This window comes from Podarcis tiliguerta, assembly GCF_965153285.1.
Source record: "Podarcis tiliguerta genome assembly, chromosome: 7".
NCBI lineage: Eukaryota > Metazoa > Chordata > Lepidosauria > Squamata > Lacertidae > Podarcis > Podarcis tiliguerta.
In genome coordinates, this window is record NC_139540.1 from 46,185,167 (window position 1) to 46,206,361 (window position 21,195).

The window sequence follows — 21,195 nt, forward strand, 5'->3', positions numbered from 1 at the left end:
AGTTTTCATTTTAACTAAAAGAAATGACAAGTGGTATAAAGGCCTCTTGTCAAAGCTGAGGATGAAGCTCATAAGCCATGCCACTTCTCTATGCAGCCTTGGTACACAATAATTCAATTTTGCAAAAGATGATGTGCAACCAACTGTACCTAGCTTTCCCCCTCTCAGCCACCAATAATCTCTCCCCACAAAAGAAATTAAACTGAATAGACTTGGATGCCACCATGAAGGGTCCATGAAATTACTCAACTATGGAGGCAATCTCAAGGTTGGCGCACCCATGAGGCAAGGTGAGGTCACTCAGTGAAGTCCTCAGGCAGTGGAATGCACAGGGGCAGCAGATCCAGACTACAAGGAGCGCATCACCTGATGCTACTGGTCTCTTTCCACCCTTGTTCCCAGATTAGCTCTTTATTCCTCCCTCATTCCCGATGTTGATCTTTATTCCCCTCTTGTCCCTGATGTAGATTCTTATTTTTATCTGTAAGCTGGCTTGAGTACAATCAGGGGAAATGGTGGGAAATAAATAAATACATGAATACATAAATATCCACATCTCTTCAATCCATGGTCACAACCCCCATTAACATTGTACAGTAGGAATTTCTTTCTACTGACTTTAATGGAAATAAAGAAATAAAATAGCTATCTCCACATTACCAATTGGCCCATCCATATCACCACAACAGAGCACAGGATATGATGCATTTCATCATAGGATACCACCATCAGTATATGAACCCCACAGATGAAGGCCATAACTCAACACAGGACTATGCCTATTTCTTTGGCCTTGGGTCATGCACACTTATCGAGCTCAGAATGGGAAATTAGCAGATAGCCCCCCTCCCAAATGTTCAGAGCTGATCCCACTCAATCTTTTCAAGGGAGATAATACTAACAGTTAAAACCTCTAATACAGTATGTTCTTTTTCTTCCTAGCAGCCAGGCTAATAATGATGAGATACTGAAATAATCTGGAGAGTGCTTCTTTGACAAATTGGTGCAATAAAGTATAGCAAATAGCACTTGTGGAAAAACTGACTAATAAAATAAAATAGGAACAGGGTTTGAAGAATAAAGACTCTTTTGCAACTGACTGATATAGCTCTGCGTGAAAAGTTATATGGGTGAAAAGGAAATCAGAAGGCTCCCTTTGGTTTGCTATCCATGCAAATAGTTGTCTGGGGTGGGAACTAAATTATGTTATGCGGATATTATGTTGGAGGGTATTGCTTAATCACCATCTTCCGGGTTAGGATGGGATATTTTATTTGATGTGTAATAATGTTCTTATAAGTTACAATCTAATAAAAAATCACCAGTCTGGCCATAGCATTCTGCACTAGCTGAATCTTCCAGACTAGAACCAAGGGCAGCCCCACATAGGAATGTATTGCTTTGAACATTTCTGTTGGACTGGCCTATGACAACATTTTATGGTTTATGTATAATGACATAATATATAAGCATAAAAACATTACAGCATATGTTATAGGTTCTTTCTCTGTTATTTATATATTTAAGATATGTGTTTTCCACCATAAAAATAAACCTTCTAATTGATTCAAGACAAGAAACTTGATTCATATAGAATATTCATAAACAACATAATATAAATAAAATTACAGTAATAAACACAGCCTTTTAAAAGTGAACTTGCCAAAAAGTCTGTACCATCCAAGTACAGCTAGCATCAAAATGCCTTGCTGAATATAACTGAGGTATAAATAATTTTAGTATATATACAATGGTGCTATTTTTTAATACCAAATGTGGGCACAAGGCAGGAGCCAGCTGCTATTCTTCTAGTCTAAAGAATACTGTTAACATTTTCTTTCTTCTTTACCTTCTATAAATTGGTAGTGAACTTTGCTAAAGTTGGCTCACCCTGAGTTTTTTTCCATGGCATCAAGTAAGTTCATACATAATGCCAAAGCACACAAATGAATTCCTGTCCTTTACATACTCTCTTCCTGTCTTCACAAACTTCATTAGTTACCTCCTGCTTCACCACATGCCATTGTTTGTCATCACACTCCATTCATGTGAGATCAGAAATAACTTCAACTTAGGTAATGAGACTTCTTCATTCTTTCCTCTCCTTGCAGCTACATATATATCTCAAAATCTGCCCCAGAGGTTTGGAGGATACTTCATAGGGATGAAGGCGAAGTCACATTGTGTGAGAAGAAGTCTGTTCAGGCAGACTTGGATTCTGCTCACTGCATTAATTCCTTGCAAAATCAACTCTTACATACTCCATATTTTCCCAAAGTGGACTCTTCACCACTTAGGGACATGAGAAGTACATTACTGCAGTATGTCGCTAATTTTCTTTATACTTCACTGACAGTCAAAATTAGTTCCACATATATATAGTCAAAATTATCACAACACCCAATAATTGATTTGGCTCCACAGTGCAACACTATGAACATCTACTCAGAAATAATCCCATTTAGTTCCCTGGGACTTGCTTCTATGTAATCTTAAAATTTTAGCTGGGGAACTTTCTTATACTGTTTTTGGCCACTGGGATTAAGAAATGGTAGAGCATGAATTCCACACATCATCATCATCATCATTATTATTATACAAATTGCCTTTTACATAAGTTTTAAAGTGATTTAGAAACATACACTAAAAACAACTAAAAGCAAGTTTCAAAATAAACTCCCAAAGGAGATACATAATACAGAGATATATATAAATATGCATGTATTTTTTTCTAGTTGGAAAAAAAATCAGGAGAAACAGCTGAATTCAAATCAAATCTTGGTCAACCAACAGTTCAGATTTCCTGTAGGTTAGGGATCATGATACCCCACAGGTGCACTTGTGCCTAAAGGACCTTTTCTGGTGTCTCCCCTTATCTAATTAGGCACCCACAACAGTTTCCACAATTTGCAAATGTGGCCACAGGCCCAAAAAGGATAGTGCGCCCCTGCTGTCAATAAACCAGTATGGCTGGATTGGGTCATGTATAATGTCAACACAGAGCCTGGCATTACATGACCAGCCCTACATCCAGTGCTAACTGTATTCCCTGCACACTGAATGCAATTATAATTGTTCCTAGGAAACATGTTTTAAGCTGTCATCAAAATGCCACTGGGTTGCATTACATGGGCACTGATGTGAAGGGTTTCCTCATTTTGAAACTATGGTTTGAAGTCAGCTAGGAAAACCTAGGTAAGAGATAACACAATTGGCTTTAATACTACATATATAGGCTTTCGATGTCCTCAAGCAGATGTGATTCATTATTGGTCATGCAGAGCCATTGGTTCTTTTTTTTAATAGTGCCAGACACTGTACAGTGGTACCTTGGGTTACATACACTTCAGATTACATACGCTTCAGGTTACACACTCTGATAACCCAGAAGTAGTGCTTCAGGTTAAGAACTTTGCTTCAGGATAAGAACAAAAATCGGGCTCCAGCGGCGCGGCGGCAGCAGGAGGCCCCATTAGCTAAAGTGGTGCTTCAGGTTAAGAACAGTTTCAGGTTAAGTACGGACCTCCGGAACGAATTAAGTACTTAACCTGAGGTACCACTGTACCTACAAAACAGCATGGCCAGATGATTCATCCAGGCGGGAGACTGGAATGCACTGGAAATGTTTCAGTTCTAGCAAGAAGACATCAAGAACTGCACTTACTCACCTTTTCAGGTGGAATCATCAAACTGTGCCCTACATACTGCTTGGAGTAGAATTTTGTAGCAGCCCAAGTTCAAAAAAGAGGCACAACAATATAACCAAACACTTGCACTAAACATGCACAACTTTGCCATCACCTATGCAGTCTATCTTTTTGCACTGGTTTCTTCCGCCTGCACACTGTAGCTATTTGTTTGTTTGTTTAAAGCTTGATTTGTGTTTATAATAGAATCATAGAATCATGGAATTGTGGAGATGGAAGGGACATGGGCCATCTAGCCCAAATCCCTGCAATGCAAGAATCTTTTGCTCAACGTGGGGCTTGAACCCAGGACCCTGAAATGAAGAGCCTCAAGCTCCACTGACTGAGCTATCGCAATACATTCAATAATACTTATTTTAGTTAATGTACATTAAAACTGGGTCAATCCACCTTGCCCCACGAGGCAAGGTGAAAATATTCCTCTCAACCAGATCTTTGGCTGATTAAACAATCTATGACCTTTTAAATTGATTTTTTTGGGGGGAGGGGAGATATTTTTATTATTATTATGTTACGCATTTTGTGTTTTATGTTGTGAACTGCCCTGGGATCTACAGATGAAGACCGATATAAAAATTTAATAAATAATATCACAAGCTCTCGCAGGAGCCTACCACCCCCATTCTGTTTATTAATTTATTCACAATCAATGCAATGTGGAAATCATTTAAGTAAAATACGCATAAGCTGCAATCAGCCTGAACAACTGAATTTATACTCGGGGCTTGCTCCAGAATTTAAATTCAATATACTATGCATAAAATACACGTAACAAAGGGATCTGTAATATTTCTGAGAGATATTAATCTATAGTGTGTGTGTGTTTCGTACCACTATTCCAAATATTAAATACTTACTGGCACTAATATCAAAAGCTTATTAATACTACTAGTGCCAGGGCAGATTATTTTTATGACAGTTGAACAAGGTTGACATATAATGGTGATCACAAGTTGATAATTCTCAGCTTATTGACTATAATAAGCTGCTGGGACAATTGCCATGACAAAAGAGACCCATCAAAGCAGCCTAAATTTATTTCACTGGTCCATTAGTGCTGTAGTCCAAAATTTGGAGTCCAGCTGTCCTACACACTGCACCACAGAAACACACACACAAATTCAATCTGCTTTATGAAGCTAAACATAGAAAAATATAGGTAGATTTCACTCATCATGCGTTGTAGTAAGATTACTGGTGTCTAAAGATGTCTTCCCCCTTCATATATACTCTCATGTGATATTGTGGAAGAAGCTTGCAGTGTTAGGAATCAATCAATGCTTGCTGATCTTAACACAGAATTTATATTCCTTTAACAACTGTCAAATCAAACACAATGCCAAAGGTCACCTCTCTTCTAACATCCTTAATATGAAAGGTGTAAAACAAGGGTGTATTCTTGCTCCCCTTTTTTATTTTTATCAGATCTTTCAGAGCACATTAAAAAAAAAAAAGAATCACATGCCCCCAAAATCAAACAAAGTCCAGCCCACTGTTACTGTATGCGGATGATGCAGTCTTATTATCACTGATGAAGATAAGTCTGAAACGTCTTTTATTCTCCCTGGTTTCCTATAAACTCTCAAAAACCAATAAACTCTCAATAAATTATGAGAAGGCAAAAATTCTGGTCTTCTCTAATTTCCAGAAATTAGAGAAATGGAAAATAAGAGGACAAGAAATCCAACAAGTAAAGGTGCACAGATATCTCGGAATTTTATTCCAGAGCAACTCAGGTTAGTGAAACCATCACACAAGTGCTATAAAACAGGCAAAGTGGTAGTTCACTTTTATTTTCAGAAAGGTAACCAATTTATACCAGCAAAAGTATCATCCCAGCTACTTTTTGGGATCCCAATATGGATACAAGCATATAATAGTGATTTAGATAAGATACACTCAAGTTTCTTGAGACATATCCTGGGGCTCCCAAGTTCAGTCAAGTATGAGACAATGTGTGCAGAACCAGGTATTCACACAATGGAATAAAATACTGGTTGTGTTGCCATTTCCATTGCCAACCTTCAAGTCTGCTTTCTGACTTACTTAAGGACTGTCACAAATCCAGACAGTTCCAAAATCAGATCTGTTGGTATTGACTTGGAAATCTTTTTTTTTTTTTTTACATAGCTGTTTATTTGTATATATTTTAAACTTTTATATATGGATGTTTAATGATGGCCTATATTTGTATTGCCTAATAAAGATTTGGCAAAGTAAGTATATATACTCAAAAGAAAAAGGTGAGACTTCAAAACACCATGTCCCCATCTGAGAATTTGTTTTTAAACAAATTATGCAGGTTCTCGTGCATTTTTATGATACTGATCACATGCAACACTTCCAAAACCAACATTTTAGGTTGAAAACTGAAACTAGTAACCACAAAATCTGTTTACTGCTGTATACTTGCAAGTGAAAGAGGTTTTAAGGCAGTCAAAAATAAAACCTTACTTTCTAGAATACATATTAGCATTTCATACTATATTTCCACCCAACACCCCAGTGCTCTCAAACTAGAGGACTATAGAAGGCTAGCATAAATAGAAGGTGGAAACTTGGAGCTGGGAATAGAAAAAATTCCAAGCAGATGGGCCATGTACACGGGTATGAAAACATACAAATCTGGGGATACAAAAATAAGGACAGTCCTGATGGAACTGATTAAAGGTAAATCTAGTCCAGTATCTTATTCTCAGCAAGATACCTCCAGGAAGAACACAAGCAGAACATGAACACCACTGTACTCTCCCTGCTCACATTTCCCAGCAACTGGTATTCAAAAGCATTGCACATCCAACCATGCTGGTTCATTTTTTTCATTTGAACTGCAGATTCTTCCTACAATTTCCCCACAGGGAAACTGAAATCCCCAAAGTCCTGTCGCACTGTAAGAATCCAATCCTTGGCCCCTAGAAACAGAAAAGCATTCAAACAGCAGGGTAGAGGGGGAAGAACCACTCAATTTGGCTTAAATAAATTGCAAATAAATCCAACCAAATACCAGAACGCAGAAATCCTCTTCTGACTTGCTAATTAAAATTATTAAGTGTCCAAACACATACCCATTAAGTTACTTTAGAGTCTGGAACTAAAGACCTAGTTTTAAGAACTACTTACCCATATCTACTAAAATATTTTTTATCACAATCAGTATTTAAAATGTATTCTAAAAAAACTGCCATCTCATGAACAAACACCATTATAACATTCAAATGACAGAGGGTTTTTTTAAAGTTCTATGTTTGTTAAATGACTAAGGCTACAACTAGGAGTAGGGAGAAGTTTGTCCACTCCGTATTTGGGAGCAAAATGTTCTGATTTACACCTCCTGGACTGCGGTACACTATGTGGTACTGTCCAGATGTTGATGGACTACAACTCCCACCAACCCTGATCATTGGTCATGCTGGCTGGAGATGGAATCCAACAATATCTGGAGAGCAACATGTTGGCTACCACTGTTCTGCACCACACTGTGAAGTGGAATGAAGGAGTACAAATTAGTCCACACTTCCTCATACTGCAACTTACAGATTAATGAGGTAGCCTGAGAGCTGCCTTTTACTTCATTTTAATTCTTAAACATGGTGCACATGGAAGCAACTGTACCAGCAAAAGTCAACTCACATGCAAACTACATCAATTTTGCACAGACAGTGGCAGCTTCCCAGCATACTTGTACATAATAAAATTGGGGTGGCTTATGTCTTGGAGGGGGCCCTGAGCAAAATACCCACTGGTGAGTTTCTTCTCTGTCAGGTGAGTCCTGATAAGTTTACCTGGAAGTAGCAGGTAGCAGCACTTTGTGTCAGGTTGCAAATGTCGCAAACAGTAATTTGCACTGACACAGCACTGCTCAGATCACTGAGCCAGATTTTTTAAAAAGGGAAGCCCAGAACAGGCATTAGTGGTGGATCTGAGGGCACCTACAGTTGCCTAAATATACCACATGCCAATACCTATCCTGCATAAAGCTACACACTTATATGAACTTTACATATAACAAGCTATGTGTACTTGTATTCTATATAGAGAAATGTTATTTGTTTAGGAATTCCTTGGATGCAAACCTTACAAGATTTTAGAAAAGATGGTATTCCTTGAAAGCAGAAGTTGAGAATGTGAAGGATAGTCTCCTCACAGGAAATTCACCAGGTCATTCCATTGTTGCAATCCTAGGCACACTGACTAAGGAATAGGTTCCACTAAAGTCAAAGGGACACAAAAAAGACATTAAAGTCCACAATTAGCTTCTTCACTTAACTCTTTTCTTGTTGTATGAGATGCAATGATTTCACTACTCCATGAACCAGGAACAGAGAAATAAGAAAATGCATATAAGCTTACTCACTTATTAATACTGATAGTGAAAAGTAAAATGCCTAGTGAAACTAAAACACTTGACTCTAAATGGGAAAATGATATCCCAGTCAACATAAATCAGAGTAGCTTGACTGCATGCTAAAATCTTCCAGATATTATTAGGAGCAAGTGAGTGGCATCACCCATTTTACAAAGACAAAGGAAAAAATAAGCATATTAGGAGATACTAGGTTCCAACTAAGTGTAATTAAAGTGGCGAGCCATTTCCAGCAGCATCGTGATGTTTCTATAAAACATGGTATCTCAAGAAGTATCTATAACATAATTATATCACTTCAATTTAAGCAGATATCTTCATTTACTTTTAGTACCTTCAGTAGAGGCAAACACAATAAAGCCGTTTAGCAACTATTACAGGGAAGATAAAGGAAACTGCCAGTCTATAGCTCCATTGGGAAAGCAAGTCAATCATGGAGGACAATAGGCTGAAAATGCTTGAAGCATTCCTGCTCAGATCTCTTCCCCTCCCACTTACAGAAATAATTATCTGCCCTATTCAACTTTCTTTCATTAATGCTTTGGAAAAAAAGAAAAAACCTGAACAGCTACTCATCACATCTTCAAAAGATAAACAAGAAAATGGATTCCAACTGTTTAGAACAGTTTTAAATTTAAAATTCCAAAGGTAATTTAAAAAAAACAGGCTGACTATAAATAAAAGCTTTCATAGAACAATTTTATGTTAAGGGGAGGGGATTTAAATCTTTATCCTTTTAATTATTCAGGATTTGTAATCCTATATTGGGAACCTGAACTCAACAGGATTATACCATGTATATTATCAGCGTAGGTATACAGGAGGTGTCTTATCCCAAGTCAGGCTTTAGGGTACATTCTAGAAATGGCCAGGGATTGCAAAAGTTGTAGTTCAACAGCATCATGGGATCCAAGGTTGAACAACAGAGTTCTAGAACATTCAACTATAAAAAGCATGATTTGATACAATAATGTAGAAATCCTATAGAAGGTTCTGCTGGGGGTGATCTGCAGCTGAGCTGGAAGGTTCTTGGTGCAGCTGGGCTAAACTGGGCTTACCTCTCTCACCCTCAATTCAGCATTATCTCCCCCATCTCAGCCCAGTCAGGACCAGATGGGTGACTTGAGCCCAGTGGATCCTGAACAGGTGTAAGCCATGAAAAGGGGCTGTTTGGGGCGGGCAAGGAAGCAGCAGGATTGGGGGTGGGTGGGGGGCTTCAGCTGGATCGTAAACCCCTCATCTCAGTCTGGCAATCCAGTATATTAACCTGGCAAAAAGGCTGGCGTAACTCAAACATTTTAAAGGCTTGTTTTCCATCTGCCAGGCCTAGGCTGGATCAGTCAGTGACAGCTTCCTTGCTTCATGGGGTTTGGATGTGGTGTAACTTTAAGCTGACTTAATTTACACCAGCTTCCTTTACACTAACTGCTTGTGTATAGAATTGATCCCTTCCCCATCTTGACTAAGCAAAAGGGTTAACACTGTGAACACTGCAACAATCAAGAGCTGGTTGGTGACTATATTTATGGCTGACCAATTTCAAAATTGGGATTTCAAAATAAAGAGAGCACTTATGGGGGGGGCGCTCTTTGAACAAATTAGATTAAGGGTTGGGAATATCTCGTCTGTGGGTGTAATTAGGCATGACAGTGTTCCCCAAACCACCCACACCTGACATCATATGTGATGTCAAACATGTGGCAGGTAAGGACATGGTGCCAAAGGAACAAATGGGAATTCAAGAGTGAGTTCCTGATTGATCCTTAGCAAAGGATTCACTGACAGTAAGACAGTAAGCACTAATGGAATTGGGTAGAGTTTTTAGTCACCACACACGTGTGAAATAGCGGGCAACTGAAACACCCCATCCTGCCCCCATTCCACCCTTTTAGTGACATCTTTTATGACGTTTATAGGTCACTTCCGGGTTTGCGCACATATTTGTTACGCCTAAAGCGGAGTTTGAGTGTAGTTCAGCCAAATGCAGCCAAGAAGCCATTTTATACTTGTTTTATTTGGGAGTTGCTCTTATAGACTCTTCTATTTTGGAGAGGAAGGGAAAGTATTTATATATGTAATAAAATTTTGGTTTTTGCATTCAAAACTGTGAGTTTCAGCTACGTGCTAGATAACAACTCTGAAGACAGAATGGGTATCTAAGGAAGAAAGACTAGCAATGTTGTTGTAAGAATGGCTTGCACTTTTCTTCTTCCACCCACAGATTTCAGTAGACGTAATGAATTTCAGACAAGATAATATGCTGTTAGAATGAGAGCAGGAAAAGACCCAGGAAAAAAATAGCACCAGGAAACATTAGTAATTTGACACAACTAGGGCAATATTTTAAGAACTTAAAGTATCATTTTGGCCTTTCCCCCTTGCTCTCCCATCCCATACATTTTACATCACTGGAGAGCGACCTTCCTCAGTAACAGTTCGATATTTGATGCCCACTATAAGAAGTATCAGGGACACGGGTGGCGCTGTGGGTAAAACCTCAGTGCCTAGGACTTGCCGATCGTCAGGTCGACGGTTCAAATCCCCGCGGCGGGGTGCACTCCCGTCACTCGGTCCCAGCGCCTGCCAACCTAGCAGTTCGAAAGCACCCCCGGGTGCAAGTAGATAAATAGGGACCGCTTACTAGCGGAAAGGTAAATGGCGTTTCCGTGTGCTGCGCTGGCTCACCAGATGCAGCTTGTCACGCTGGCCACGTGACCCGGAAGTGTCTGCGGACAGCGCTGGCCCCCGGCCTCTTAAGTGAGATGGGCGCACAACCCTAGAGTCGGACACGACTGGCCCGTACGGGCAGGGGTACCTTTACCTTTACCTATAAGAAGTATCAGGGGCGCGGGTGGCGCTGTGGGTTAAACCACAAAGCCTAGGACTTGCCGATTAGAAGGTCGGTGGTTCGAATCCCCGCAACGGGGTGAGTTCCCGTCACTCAGTCCCTGCTCCTGCAAACCTAGCAGTTCGAAAGCATGTCAAAGTGCAAGTAGATAAATAGGTGGGAAGGTAAACGGCATTTCAGTGTGCTGCTCTGGTTCGCCAGAAGCGGCTTAGTCATTCTTGTCACATGACCCGGAAGCTGTCTGCGGACAAACGCCGGCTCTCTCGGCCAATAAAGCGAGATGAGCGCCACAACCGCAATCGGTCCCAACTGGACCTAATGGTCAGGGGTCCCTTTACCTTTACCTTTATAAGAAGTACAACTTGAACATTTTTATTCTTTAAGTGCAAAATGCATAATGAATGCTACAGGCATGAATACTAACATCTCATATTTTAATATTTCCTAGATAAAGCAATATGACAAGCCATTTTATATCAGCTTTATTTACATGCTCAAAAGGTGAACAATATAGCAATCTGGAACAATGATACTTAATGAGATCACAGAAGTATGTGACAAGACTGCTTTCATTTAGTTTTTTAGGAGGCAATACAGTACTAAGTTTTCCTGAACATGTGCTCCATTCAGCTACATCAAATTATTTAGTTGTTGTTGTTGTTGTTGTTGTTGTTGTTGTTGTTGTTGTTGTTATACATGATTACATTTGATTGTCTTTTCCTCTGATTACATCTGTTTTCTGTTTTAACTGCTAATAGGTCATGAATGTGAACTAATGTCAGCCTACAACATCCAGGATTACACTGAAGCTATATTAATTAAATTTATATCCCACCTTTCCTCCCAAAGAAGCTCATACTGAGAGTTCTGTTGCAAGACTGCTTTACTCAAAAGAAGGATTTCTGTCAGAAAAACTAGAAGTTAATGATTAGTCTACAAAAGGGGGGAAAGCTTTTGCCAATACACTTTTCTATCCACAAACAATGGGAAGCTGTGGCCACAGATCCTCCAGAGACCCCATTAAAGCATATGCAGGTAATAAACAACTGTTATAAAAGCCTCTAAAAATGACCCCCTCGTTCAAACATAGAGCATTTCTGAACTGCTGCTGCATTATTCATACAAGAGTTAATATGGAGAGTAGTCTTTCATAATACCAAATGATTAGTGAATGAATGTGTGTTATTATCTATTACATTTCTGTACCACTTCTACTTGACTTGCTTTGTGATATACGCCTCCCTTTGCACTTATCACTTGGGGTGGAAACCTGACTGTCCCATATTGCTTTGCTTCCAGATAGATGTGTTTTGGGTACTTGTCTCTAACGAATACATTAATATCAAATTCTGCACTGCTAATAGGCAAAATACACTCTTGGATAGCATTTAAGTTAGCATTCCACAAAGAGATTGCAGGGTTAGTTCTTCTTATTACAAGTAAAACACTGCTGTGAATCAAAGAAAACAAAACAAAACAAGTCCTCAAGTAAGGACTTGCTTCTAAGCAAGAACAGCAGAATGGAGTCTTCCCCAAGCTGCCATTGTCAGTCCTTATGGAGTACATCTATTAGTACATACTAATGTTATAGGTAAATCATGTATATGAACAGCCTTCCCAAAGAGCTAAATTCTTATGCCAAATTAAACTAACGAAGTAATAATAGCACTAGCCCTCTTAGGGCATTCTGTTTCTGTGTATAGCAAACCCATGAGGAAGGGACTATGGGGACACGTGATCTGGCTCTGTCAACACACCCGTCACCAGTAGCAGTCAGCAGGGCAGGGCATCAGTGGTTACCTGACATCCCATCACTGGCAACACTGTAGCTTAATGGAAATGGGAGTGGGGAGGCAATAGCAAGGTTGATGCTGTATAAACACACCATTGCGAGCACCAAATTGACTCTACCAGTGCCAACCTACCCCTCTTCCTCCTCCCAGTAAGCTGCAGAGACACTGGCATTAGGAGGTCAAGTAAGCACCACTGCTCAGCCTTGCAAACAGTTATTGCCTGTCACCCGTTACAAGTTGGGAATTCAAACATGTGAAGAGACTCCCATACTCAAGAATGCCCCCAACATAAAGGTAAAGGGACCCTGACCATTAGGTCCAGTCATGACCGACTCTGGGGTTGCAGTGTTCATCTCGCTTTATTGGCCATACAGCTTCCGGGTCATGTGGCCAGCATGACTAAGCCACTTCTGGAGAACCAGAGCAGCGCACGGAAACGCCATTTACCTTCCCGCCGGAGCGGTACCTATTTATCTACTTGCACTTTGACGTGCTTTTGAACTGCTAGGTTGGCAGGAGCTGGGACTGAGCAACGGGAGCTCACCCCGTCGTGGGGATTCGAACCGCTGACCTTCAGATCGGCAAGTCCTAGGCTCTGTGGTTTAACCCACAGCACCACCCGCGTCCCTCATATATATACATATAAAAGAACACACACATTTAATAATGTTTAAAAAGGTCTTTAACACATTTAGAAACCTGAATTCCCACCAGTCCAGTAGGACCTCTGCTTCATAAATTGGCCTTACTACTTATGAAGGTGGATAAGAGTGGTGGTGAATGCCTTGCATATTTGTAGGACGCAGAATCAGAATACATAAAGAGGGCTACTGTAACTTCTTAGCTGCCCCTTGGCTGACATCAGACTGGGTGAGAAATAAACTGAAGAATAATTCCCAAAGAATCAGGAAATAACATACTTCTGAACTAATCCAGATTTGCTTATTTCCCCCCAGCTGCAGCCTTTGAATGCAGCTCCTATGGAAAAATGAGAAAAACAACTATCTTCATCCATTTTCATAGGGAATGATTTCAAAGACTATATCTCACAGGCTAAAAGTCATCTTTTGTGTGTAATCCTCACATGGAAATGGTCTCGCAGTGGGAGTGGGAATTTGTGCCCCAACAGCAGTTTTTACAGATACACCCCTTCAAAGTAGGGAATAAAGTCCTATCTAGGCTTTGATTTTAATCAGAGATGGGTGTGAATCAGAGATGCTATTTCACACATATATGTATTCACTTGATTGAGTGTGCGAACTAACCTCCAACAAAAAGACCGTAAGCAGACCCTGCGGAATCAGGCCAAAGGCCCATCTAGTCTCAGCATCCTGTTTGCACAGTGTTCTCCCCACCTGTGACTCCCAACGACTGGCATTCAGAGGCATACTGCCTCCAACTGTAGAGGTAGAACACAGCCATTGTTTTGTAGCTCTTAGCCATGGATAGACTTGTCCTTCATGCATTGGTCTAATTCTCTTTCAAAGCCACCCAAGTTGGTGGCCATCGCTATTTCTGGTGAGAGTGAATTTTATAGTTTAACTATATTCTGTCTGAAGCAGTACTTCCTTTTATCTGTCCTGAAACTTCTAATGTTCAGTTTCATTGGATGCCTCAAGTTCTAGTAACATGAGGGGTGAGGGGAGATCACTATCCGCTTTCTCCACAACATGAATAGTTTTATGCACCTCTATCATTACATTACTTGCCTTTTCTCTAAACCAAGGAACACTAAATATAATAATAAATATTTTAACCTTCCTCACTTGCTCCATCCCTTTGATCATTTTGGTTGCCCTTTTCTGAACTTCTTCCAGCGGTATGAAATCCTTTTTTAAATGAGGTGACCAAAACTGTACACAGTGTTCCAAGTGTTGTTGCATTGTATTTCTTAGAAACATAGAACTGCAAAGTTGGCAAGGGTATATGATTTTTCTTTCTTTAATCTGCAGTGGCTCATTCACACAGTAAGCAATCATTTGATACTGATATGTGAACAAAGCTTTATGCATTTGTTGCTTTGGTAATTTTTAATTGTTTGTTCTGCCTTGAGACCTTTTGTTTAGAAGGAAATAAACTAATAATAATAATAATGAGTTTTCAAAATATTGTGCACTCAACAAACCCTCCATTCCCAACGCACTTTCCCAAAATACTGACTAGATTTTTTTTTTGTTACATAGCAACAATATACAGGAATTATGTTCCATATTAGGTTTCTATTTCCAAAATACCAAAGCTTCCCGAAGTCCAAATGTTCGGACACAAATATTAATGAAAGCAAAACCAAGTTCATTTAAAAATAGGTTTTAGGCATTGTTGCTACTAGAATCTATTCTCTTGGTGCTATTTCACATAAATCATTAGACTTCCATTAAAACAGAATTTGAGAGTGTGGCTTCAAATTTCCCCCAGCTGCTCCAGAACAGTAATCATTAAGCTCTTTGGGAGTGGTGCATACATATCTGAGAGCAGAAGAGAGCGCTAAGAGTATAAAATTTCACAGCAAATAATAATAATAAACTAGAACAGCTCAAAACACTTGTTCATTATTATTAATTTCTGTTTATTCTAATAAGAGCCAGGGAACTGAAAGGGTCATTAAAATTAGAGATTAAGATAACTGAATTATTTACTTATGGTTTTATATGGAATTGCATATTTAGAGCTGATATTTAAATAACAGCCTTTTTAGCAAAATGTGCGCTACTCTAATTCATTCAGCTACTGTCACAATTAAATTGCATTATTGTGCTTAGGTTCAAGTGCCTTTAAAACCATTTCATAATGAGCAACATTCAGTGTGCTGCTAGGAAAGCAGGTTTTGGGGTGGGAGGGCAGGTAATCACCGTCCAAAGAGCTATTTTAGGTGCATCTGAATACTTGCATGAAAGTTAGCCACATGACTTCTAACAAGCAGATATCACCCAATTAAATCAATGCATATAAGTTTTTCATGTCCACTGATTTCAGCTGCTCTACTCTAAGTACATTGGATGTTGGATACAATTCTAAATATTGTACCTCACTCTATATAGCATGCACCTATGCATCCCCTCTATACTCACTCTATATAGCATGCACCTATGCATCACCTCTATACTCACTCTATATAGCATGCACCTATGCCCAACTGTTTCACTTCTTTTCTATCCTGCATATAGTAGCAGAACGTGCCAGAACGTGCCAATGGTAGAAAACATATATCCCAATGTTGCAAAGCTGAAATAGCTAAGCCACATGAGGCAACAAAAAAGGAAGAAATCAGTGAGAATAAACATTTTGAAGACAGTATGTGACATTTAGAACTATGAAGGCAGCTTTTAGAAGAATGAGTCTGACATTTGAGGAAATTAACAGGATTGATAAAACCATGTTCTAGGACTCTTTATCTACTAATGAAGTTCGTGGGAGCTCTTTAAAAAAAAACCTTCCAGGAGTATCAAGAGGATTCAAGATAAGCAAATTCCCCAAGCCCAATGTGGATGGGATTGGCCATTACTAGCAAGAGAGAGCACTCAGAAAAAATATTTCCTTTTTTCACCCAACTCAAATTATTTTTATTATTTCCCAAATTATTACAATTCAAACCAAATAAATTTAATTTAATACAATTTCTTAAAATCTGGTTTCCGGTTCCTGTTCCAAACATATGATCACCATCATTTCCTTGCATAGTCACACAATTTCTTATTTAGAGTCCACTTGACATCCTTTACTTGCCGTTAAACCATTCTTCCAGCTTGCCACTTTTTTCATCTTACAAACAGCACCTCAGTTACATCTTTAAATAAATATTCTATTTAACGTGTGTAGTCCTTCACATACATTGTTGTTCCGGACCTGGTGTGTTGGGAGAGTTAATTCTTATTTTCCATTGTTCGGTTATTTGCAGTGTTTATCTGGATGGTGCAAGGTCGCATTCCATTTCTTCCACTGTTTACAGACTAGCATACAAGCTCAAATAACTCACTGAGTGCATATCCAACCTCCACCACTAAAATCCCACTCTGGAGTTCTTCCTTGGCACACAGTTGAAAGCAAGATCTTTTCTCAAATTCAGCCTCTTTACCACACCTGTTCGGCCACAGTTCATTCTCCCCCCCCCCACCCCACTGCATTACTCCATCAGCACTCCTTGTCCAGTCCAGGAATAATTTTAAATAAAGTCCATTCAGCCTCGGTTGGGAGGGGCATAGTAAAACCCTGTTAAATTCCTTGTTGAGCATAAATTAAAAGCCGCCCCCTCTTTTCTCAAGTAACAAACATAATAACATAACAGTGGCTACACACGTCTCTTTCATTTTGCAGGGGTGGACAAGAAGAAAGGAGACTATTTGAAAACCATAAGAAAACACCTTGTCCTCCCCTTTCCTTTCCCGACAGTTGTAAGGGTTCTCAAGCTTCAAAGAAAACATTCAGATACCTTCAAAGAACCAAGCCCAGTCTTTTCAGAGGCTGACTGATTGCCTGCAATCAGCATATGTTGGTCCAGGAGCACCTCTTGATTAATGCCAATTTTCCAAATTATGGAGGAACCAGCCACAAATCATGCCAGAGATGGAGGTTCGTCCATGGCAGGGACACACTCCCAGATAACACCTGCTCTGCCTTTCAAGTTGGCAGACATGGGCTTGCGCGGCACAGCGGGATGCAGTGAGCTCCCCACTGGGGAACACTGCCAGGATTTTCAGATAGTAAATACTTGCTTTCCCCTGCCTGAACCTCCTTGTTGCCCACAAAGGGCAGCAAGCAGCAACCACCATTGACTTGTGACGTGACCAGAAACCCAGAAAAAATATTTCCTACCCCCTCGGAAGTTCTAATTAGACTTCTAATTGTTGGTCTCCCAGGATTATCCACCTCACCTTTGAAAGGTTCTCGTACCTCCCATTTTCAATAGGTGCTACAGGAGGAAGATTAGAGTCTGTGCCTAGAAATCATTTCTAGATTGAGGCCACATTTTAAACTGTAGCACTATGAATAACCAAGCACTATGAATAATCAAGGTTCCAAGCCAAACAATTTTAAACTTTGGTGACATGACTTCACTTAAAGGAGAGCTCTTAGCAGGCCAGAAAATGGGGCTTTCTCCCACTCTGTTTCTGCATCAGTCTAATAACCGTATTCTGCTACATATTCAATAGACAAAGGAGCAAAGATTATTATTGTAACTGCTGTCGTTTAAGAGAATGTACTTTAAATTTTGTCTAAATGCAAAAACTGATAACTCCATCAGCTGACAAGATTATGACATCACCATTCAGTTCACCTTGTCACTGCTGATCTGCTGATCCATCTGTAACTGTTCAACTGGATTTATTTTTCACTCTCCTACTTTTTGCAATAGGTCTGAGCCTGCTGTCAACTGCCATGCCCCCAAAGCCTATCAGAACCTTCAAGTGAGCAAACTGAAGTATTGGAATGGTGTTGAACAGAAGGCAAGGAAGACCCTGGGAGAAGAATTACTACATTTCAATGAAGCAGGCCGCCATAGAACAGTGGTATCCAAACTTTTTTCATAGAGGGCCAGATTTGATGAAGGGCCATGAGGGCTGACCAAAGGGCCGACCTTTTTTTAGGACTGAAATTGTTGAGCTTTTTTATGATTTTACCCTAAGGCTGTTGAGCTTTTTTTATGATTGAAGTTGTTGAGGGTTTTTTTTTTATTTTACCCCAGGAAATAAACTACCACAGGGTTCAGATTAAACTGACCGGTGGGCCAGATTAGGCCCCCGAAACGGACTTTGGACATGCCTGCCATAGAAAGTATGCAGCCTGGCATCTTGTCTCCCATGTTCAAAAATCTGGGTATATTGCAGCTTTTTTTACTTGCTTGCCCAGGCCTGGTAGGTATGGGGGAAGGAAGAAAATGATCCAATGTTGGGGTCCAAAAAAGGTACCATAAAGGCATTGAAGAGGCAATTGCACTTAAGTAGTGATTCCACCCTCTACTGAAAGGATAATGTCATCCGTGTTGAATTCATATTCTTTAATCCTAAGTGTATATGGGGGTGGGAGTGGGGGTGGGGTGAGGACAAGCTGTAGTCAGCAATGATGCAAAGAAACTATTTCAACTATAGTCATTCACAAAAACAGTGTTATGAGTTTGTGGGTGCAAGGCACCCATAATTTCTGGATTTGGTAAGTGTAAAAATATAATAAATGCTTAAGAGAGTTAAACTGAAATCAGACTCTTAACAGCTGGGCTCAGCTTCCTGTGCAGCGGAGATCGCTTGAGAGATGGGCAGAGAACATCAGAAGAACAAAGACAGGAAGATAGGCCATCAGCAAGACAGACTTTCTGCTGGAGCTATGAGATAGATTGAAGACAATTCCAGAGTTTTGGAACTTCAGTTGGCTGTGGTGTGCTGGGAGGGAGTGTCAGTCTGTTAAATGAAGCAAGTTGGAGTGGGGGCTGAGCACAGAGTTGGTTGCCTGTTTGAATAGGAGACTGTGGCAATGGGAGAGACAGGACCCTCTTGAGTGTGATGCTTTGAACCCTCCATCATAGTTGTATATCTGCATAAATAAATCATATATCATGAAGACACCACAGTCTCCATTGTGCCTCATTTCCAAAGGAAACACAGGCCTTGGGTAAGCACCTGGAGCACTGGAATCCCACACTGCTCAGAGATTGAACTGGTCTGTAATGATAGTAAATACATATTTCAGCTGATTAAGGCACAACAATTACTTAGATGGTTAATACATGTATGTATGCATACCAAATAATGTCATGTGTATGATGTAAACTGCACAATGCAGACTTAAAATTTAGTCATCTGGAAAGATTAACACCACTAATAATAGGGATATCATTATAACAAAGCAACCTCTGAAGTTATTAAGGAAAAACTGAATTTGGGTTGGTTTTGAAGTCCACATTAGTGCTTGTCAAATTAAATTACTTTACATTAATTGCTGAAGCATAAAATCCATTTACTCTCAGCAAGAGTGTAGTTTAATCACCCATAACTTTTCATAAACAAACAGCATTTCTGAAATACCATTCTCAGTTATTAATAGTTTTTCCACCTCAAAAAGAAGGTACTACTAATTCATTTTGTTTCTAGCTGTAACATCACCTGTAGCTTCCATTTTGGAAACAAACCAAAATGGCAGCTCAACTTCCTTTACAAAAGCTTCAAACTCAGTATTATATAGATGTAGTAATACTAAACAACAACTGTTGCTATTTGCTATGTAGCATCCCAACTGTGTGAATTATTAGGCTTTATTAGCAACATATTAGAAGAAATAGAAGGTCTATTATTCTCACTTGAGAAACTCTTCAAATTAGTGAATTCCCTCAATTACATGTCTAATATATCAGTGCATTACTTTTTCTTTTGCCATATTAAAATCATATATTAGAGGAAAATATGAGAAGTAAACAGTTGGCTGAGCAGGTGATGTCATCAGAAAGGGTTAGGGTTTGGCTTCTGGGACCATGGTCTCTGCTTCCTTGAAAAATGTCCTGGACCCTGGCATATCTGGAAGTTAAGTCCTGATAGTGCACACAGTCCCAAGGACAACACTAGAGAGTAGTCAGATAGTCCAAATGATCAAATACCAGTCTGGCTCCAGTACAACAAGCAAAGTCCAAAGTCAATACGCAAGGTCAGGTTCCCACCTCTGCAGAACATCTTGGGTTGGAACACCTTTGATCAGTCCTGAAGTCACAGTCCAGGAGAGTTCCCGAAGCAGCCAAACCAAGGTCCATCAATGAAGAAAGCTGAGCAGATACAGAGCTTCTGCCTTGCTTGCCTTTTAACCTTCCCACCCTTGATTGATGCACTTGTGTTTGCCCCAGCTGAGCAGCTGTGCCTCACCACTTGATGAAACATGCAGGGGGTCACAAGAGCACAAGAATCACAAGAGCAAGCACCAACAAAAATCACAACGCAGGAAAAACCATAAAGCCAGTCAATGCCTCTACACAGCTCCAACCTTTTTTCAGACATTGTTATGGACCAGCATATTGTGATGTTTAGCGGGTGATATATCATGATGCTGAAAACCAGATATCTCCTTCCTTGGAGATTTTTAAGCAGAGATGGATGGCCACCTGTCATTAATGCTTTAGTTGAGATTCCTACATTGCAGGGAATTGGGCCAGATGACCCTCAGGGTCCTTTCCAATTGCGCAATTCTATGATTCTATGATTGTACTCCCATCAATACGGATGGGTGGAGTTGGAGTGCAACAGCATCTGGAATCCCTACCCCTGTATTAAAAAGAATATGATGCTTTAGTTCTAGTTAGCATGACCTGCCACTGAATTTAACAGCGTTCCAGTTACCTAGGATGAAGAAGTGAGTAAAAGCAAATATAGGTGAGACATCTACCATTTTCAAGCCTTCAAGTGCCTGCTGTCTATCACCCAATTTAACTGGTTTATTAAAACCTATAGCTAGTGATCCTATAATTTTATGCACTTTGCAATGCAGTCTTATGCATGTTTGCTTAGATGTAAG

General features: G+C 39.8%; 1 protein-coding gene across 7 annotated transcripts in view; it reads right to left on the reverse strand.

Moving 5' to 3' along the window:
* Positions 1 to 21,195, reverse strand: part of DLGAP1 (DLG associated protein 1) — a 286,294-nt gene that overhangs the window by 255,040 nt on the left and 10,059 nt on the right. For 2 of the 7 annotated variants that reach the window (XM_083450099.1, XM_083450105.1), the window contains exons 1-2: positions 8,405 to 8,632; positions 7,786 to 7,915 (exon numbers count right to left, since the gene is read on the reverse strand). The exons of 3 other annotated variants lie outside the window; for them this stretch is intronic. The gene's annotated coding sequence lies outside the window, so the exon portion shown is untranslated. Of the gene's footprint in view, positions 1 to 7,785; positions 7,916 to 8,404; positions 8,695 to 8,863; positions 8,972 to 21,195 lie in introns of those variants that run through there. 2 more of the 7 variants (XM_083450103.1, XM_083450102.1) reach the window with 2 other exon arrangements.